Raw genomic sequence first — 6000 nt, 5'->3', positions numbered from 1 at the left:
GCAAGGAAAATGAGGAGGATGTGCATGAAAATGGAGTAGGCCTTCTAATTGCAAAGGAGGCAGCAAGAAGTGGTGGTGGATATCCACCACATTGAGGTAAATAATTTTTAATTATTTATTTTTTTAAAACTACAAATTTACACTCTCAACAGAATGTACTGAAAATGAGGGCTCGACTTTTGTTATTGCTGACATTTGCTGCTTTTCACACTGTGACGTTCTCTCTATCTAACTGGAAACAGTGTGTTTGGAAAGCCGGTGATGGTAGGGATTTTGCGTTACTTAAGGTAAGACTCGAAATATTTACTTTCGTGTAAGCAAGTCTTGAGAATCAGTGATTATTGTAAAAGTGAATAATCACACTGAAATATTGTTGCATGATATTTCACCCTTTTCAGACCGAAGGAGGGATGGGGGGGGGGGGGGCTTTTGAGGCCCGCGCTGACTTTAAACGCTTATAACCTTTTTAAGATTTAACCATACCCTGCCAAACTTTCTGAGTTTACCTAAAATTTATCTGGGAATTATTTGGTAGGATAGGATGTTGTGTCAGGAACTTGACATCACCATGGCAACGGCATTTTGATAGGCATGTTTTCCCAATTTTGTAATTTTCGTGTTTCTTTTAATGAAAATTAACTCTACTGAAACTAAATTTTACATCTTTGCGGTTGTCAAGCATAGATTTCTTGATTTTGTGTACATTGCAGTAATTTTGGGTGGTTTTCTGGCATTTTTGAGGGATTTTGAAATCCAAGATGGCGGATTGAAGATGGCGGCTGTTTTGACATCATGATGTAATTGTCACGTGATGTGACGTCATTATCCCACGTGACGTATACCAAAAGAAAGATGTTCGGACATACTATATATCCTATAAGTTTCATTGTGATTGCTTAAATATTCTGGAAGTTACAGTCAGAGAAGGTCCAAAAAAGCCCGGTCTGAATAGCCGTTTAACTGCTAGCGGATAACCCCATTGAGACCCTCTAATAAGATGTAAATAAGTTTGATTCATAATATAGCAATTAATGCTCGAAGTCCTGGCGGTTTCCGTCTTAAATCTTTCGGATTCGTAGCCGTTCACAGAGCTCCTTTAATGTTATTAATTAATCACCATCAAAGACCTTTTAGCCTGCGTCACAGACAGTCTAAACTGCAGGTATATATCGAGGATACTGTGACAGGTCCGGTTGCAACGTAGGCTATGGTTTATTAGTAGAACCTCAGCTGTGTTCTATTGGAAATCCGCGAATCTGATTGGTTCTCCCACTGTTTTCTATTCGCCGATAGAAAACAGTCGCGCGCGCGCGTATCTCTTTAAGCGGTGAATTTCCTTGATTTTTGTCTTCAAAGTGCACAATATTGTAGGTTTTGGACTGCAATCCTTAAGAGTTTCTACTAAAACAATTAGACTACTCGCCCTTGTTTTCTATGAGCGATAGTCAACTCGGCTGCGCCTCGTTGACTATTTGCTCATAGAAAACTCGGGCTCGTAGTCTAATTGTTAATTAGAAATTGAGGTTGCCACAGCAACGGCTGCCATATTCTTTTCCTTTTTTTCTCGAAATCTAGTCATACACTGTATCCAATGTGTCAAAGTATAGTAGATTGACTACCAGTAGACGAAATCTTTTAAGAGAATTATATTTAAATCAAAAGTTAATTCTTTCGCAGGATTTTGTGGTTTCCCACAAATGTCCAAGAAACCACCACTCAGAGGCCAATAAACTACATCGAGCCTCCTTAGGACGTAATTTGATTTGCTCATTTTTCCCCTGTACAGGACTGCACCTTTCAAAAGTCGAGGGAAAAAACCGCTCTGCGCGTGTTCTACTCTGGATCTCTCCGCATTTTAGGATGCACTCATTGTTGCAAGCGTTGGTTCTTTACCTTCAATGGCCGTGAGTGCAGTGGCCCAATGCCTATTAACGGAATTGTTTATATGCAAGTAAGTGGTGAACAGCCGCTCCGAGTCCGCCATATTGAAGGCTACTGTGAGAACATCCCAAAGGGACAAGTGCATGTTGGGTTCAACGTGGGGAACTGCGCAGGTTACGGCAATGCGGACGCGTATTCTGGCTGGAACTCAGTGTCCCGGATTGTGGTTGAAGAAGTACCCGCTCCCATGCCTTAAATAAACACGAGAAACCCATGTGTCCATCTGTCACGCCGTTGGAAGCCGTTTAGTTTTGCCGCAATTAACACTTAACTGACTTGAAAAACATAACAAGGAAATATATTACTAAGAAGTAAAAACTCTAAACGTATAAGAAATGTTAAAGCTGAGTACTTTTTCGGGAGAATAAAAGGTGTAGTAACCACATGGTGCAAAATAGATCAACTTGAGTTTGTTTTATTTGAGTTACATAACAATCCTATCATTTCATACTTCCTGTCGAATGTAGACCTCATTGCGGATGAAATGAACTTTTTGATGTTTGATGGCATAGCCTCGTTTTTGACACATCGTTTGATGTAGCTGGCCTGTGTGCCGCTAAGACGTAAACAGGTTAGAAGATAATAGACGGTACAGAAAAGAGAGATTTGTGTGTACTACGCCATAGTTTATACCCCCTCTACCAAATATGACAACACGAAACGTTTGTGTCGTGTTTTAAAAAGCAAAGTTTTCTTTTCTTATAAATTAACATAGTTTTACAACATCAAAGACAACTGGCCATATATAATTATTGGACACAGGGCACATTAAGCTTGCGGAACAGAAGAATTTCAGTGTTAGCGAAGCAGAGAGCGAAGCGCTATTTTTCTCTTCCGGCCTCTCGCGCGCCGCGATCACCTTCACGCGCCGCGATCACCTCTCGCGCGCCGCGATCGCCTCTCGCGCGCCGCAATCGCCTCTCGCGCGCCGCGATCGCCTCTTGCGCGCCGCGAACGCCTCTCCCACGCTATGAACGCCTTTCGCGCGCTGCGATCACTTCTCGTGCTTCGCTTTCGTGTAGGCAAGCCTGTTTTGCAGGCTAACTGTTTATTTCTTCGATATTTTTTAAAAAAGAGTAAACTTGGGTTTTGAGAACGTTTTGATACTAGTATGTGAGGCAGTGCCGTGCAAAAAGACTTGAACGTATTTCTGACACATTTACGTTTGTCTCTTCATGACGGTTTGACTGCAAATAGATGTGTCAGTTAACACCCTAAAATGAAAGGCAAAATACGCTAAGACCAGGTGGTATGCAAAATTTGAGTTTCTGATATTAAAATAATTATTTAAAATATTTAAAGCATTGCTGAATTCAAGATCCGAAATTATCGTTTTAGATTTCGATTTCTGTGCCCCATTCTTACACCCTGAGTTAGTTTATGCCTTCTTGGCTTCTGTCGGCCGGGCCGAAAACAACAACAAAATCAATCCTTTCTACCAGCTATTCATTTCATACTGCGCTAGGCGGATGGCTTGGTATAAGGCAAAATCATAAATGTTGTAGCGGCTGCCAGAGGCGACATTATCACAGTAACCTGACATCTATTCTCATCTCAACATCGACGAAAAGCGCTACGTATATACCGTATTTATTCGTTTAAGCGCCCTGAGCGCTTATGAAATTTTTGGACTTTGAGGGTGGGCGCTTATTCGAGGCTGGGCGCTCATTAAATTTTCACCATTGTAGCAATTAGTTTGTTTGTTTTGCAACAAAAACAATGAATAATAATAAAACGTAAAGATGTACCAAAGCAAGGTTTTTGTAGAATACTAAGAAAACTCTGTCTTCGCGGAAGTCTCTAAATAGTACGTAGGTCTTCGTAGTCAACTCAATCGCAATTTCAATAATAATCAACACTCCTCTTGTGGGGTGGGTGCTTATTCGAGGCTGGGCGCTTAATCGAATATATACGGTATGTAACAGAAAAGATTCATTAGCTTCACTCTTTTGAGTAGATGTCGGACTGAATGCCATGGGTGGCCTCAAGGACTTCGCCCGAGACGAGGTTCACGTCGAAATCAGGAGCAAATGCAAGAGGCTGCGCGGCTAGACTGCGACGTGTGAATATAACAAAGTTCCCTCGCGCACTTTACGAAACTCGGCAAACTACGTTATCCTGAATGCCTGACTGGCCCACAAGCAAACAACGATAAGGTCGCCTTTGCTCATACATTCAAATCTAGAAGCATGTATCAAAAATACAATGAAAGTTTTTGATCAACGAGATGCCGAGATCTTTCCCGCCTAAAGAAGAACTTTTCGCAAGGAGCACATAACAGACAAAGTTCGTCTTTGAAAGGTAGAAAAAAGATCCACTGACAACTCTATTTTGATATTTGCACATTTTCGTGTTCAGTGGTGAATTTTTAATTAGCTTAATTAGTTTTGCGCCAAAAGTTAATTGTTGTGTCTATAAATCTGAACTTCAAACAAATGTACACGGTTTGAGTTTACTTTCCTTTTATTCGAGATGATTGCCAAAAGGACAGACTTCACTTCCAATCATCTCAAAAATAGATTTAAGTTCGTTCAGACAAGCAAACAAGGACATCAGTCTTCAATTTCGTTGGATGTAGCCCAGTAAACTGTCAGAAACTTATCTGCCAAACGAGTCGACACATGGTCAATAACGCACTGGGCAAAACGCGAATAAATTGAGGGTTGAAAAATCCAAGAAATGCGAAAGCCACCTAATAGTTCTGTTGTATGACTACACTGATCTATACTCAGTGGCCATTTACAGAAGGACAAGGAGTAATTGCCTTTTTTACACACATATTGATAGGCCAGTAAATATACAGTGAATATATACTTCAGGATTGGCTGTTATGTTCAAGTAAATGTTCTGCGAAGGTGTACGTCGTTGTCGACTTTTGGTGAAGAACGGCGACTTTTGTACACACATCAAGGGTCGTGACGTTGTTTTTCCTTTATGGTCGTCCTTTTTTTCGGTGAACACTATTGAACATACAAGTGAAATATTTTGAGCATCAAACACAAGCATAATACGGAAGTGACAAAATAAATCGAGCATAATACGTACGACCTTTGGTTTTGCTTGCGATGGCGGTTTTTAGATGTTTTTACAGTCTTTTAGCCAGGTCAGGAGACGATTGAACATTTTGCAGATGACAAATTTATCCTTAGCCAGTGTTTTATCTGTTCAGTTAAAGAAAGGACAAAAGTTCTAAGCTGATACGGGACTTGGTGTGAAGAAAATATCGCAAAACGAAGGCTAACGACCTTTTGTCATTTTGTTAACACATTTTGCCGCTGTAACGACAACATGCACTTGATAGGCACTCGTTCATTTCCTTTCGGTTTGAAAGCCACCATGAGACTCACAATAAAGGAATTTGTTCTCTCTAATGTTGCTCTATATCGATTTCTTATGGATTACTTAAAAGCCGACAAACACAGATTGTATTTATTATTAGGGGAGTAGGGATGGCTCAGTGGTAAGAGCGCTCGCCTCCCGCCAATGTGGCCCGGCTTCGATTCCCGGAACCGACGTCATATGTGGGTTGAGTTTGTTGTTGGTTCTCGTCCTTGCTCCGAGGGTTTTTTCCCCCAGGTTCTCCGCTTTTCCTCCTTTCACAAAAACCAATACTCCCAAATTCCAATTCGATCGGGATTACACGGCCCTACAACCTTTAATATGCTTTAGAATTCAAAGAGATTCAATCATTCTGAATCAATCTGAAAAATCCAATAACATAGTTCGCGAAAACGGGTTTTCAGACGACGCAAAAATAACCGGGTACATAAAATCGCGTGTATTTCCACAAGCTGTATGAACATAGTATCGGCTACGGCGTGAAATATTTGTAGTCTTCAGTATTTTGGTTTGTTTAGCCGAAATTACACAGATATAATTATACCAAAGTGAACCAATGTAAGAAAACAAAACGAGGAAAAAAAACTTCATCTTATTGGACAAATCTACCACTCAAAAAACCGTATGAGCCAATAACGTTGTGTGTTAGAACGAAAATAAGAATTCACTCTCTTTTATTTTACAAACTTGTTCTGACGAGAAGCTTATTAAACAAACAGG

The 6000-nt window shown here is 40.5% G+C and overlaps 1 pseudogene across 1 annotated transcript; it reads left to right on the top strand.

Annotated features, from left to right (window-relative positions):
• Nucleotides 1-247: 247 nt before the first annotated feature.
• On the top strand, nucleotides 248-2340 carry LOC144651983 (collagen triple helix repeat-containing protein 1 pseudogene; annotated as a pseudogene). The gene is made up of 2 exons (XR_013570396.1): nucleotides 248-287; nucleotides 1787-2340. The product of XR_013570396.1 is annotated as a collagen triple helix repeat-containing protein 1 pseudogene (transcript).
• Nucleotides 2341-6000: the final 3660 nt, after the last annotated feature.

Source organism: Oculina patagonica, chromosome 4 (assembly GCF_052425735.1).
Source record: "Oculina patagonica isolate OP01 chromosome 4, crgOcupat, whole genome shotgun sequence".
In the NCBI taxonomy this organism is placed as follows: domain Eukaryota; kingdom Metazoa; phylum Cnidaria; class Anthozoa; order Scleractinia; family Oculinidae; genus Oculina; species Oculina patagonica.
This window is presented reverse-complemented; position numbering and strand designations above follow the sequence as displayed.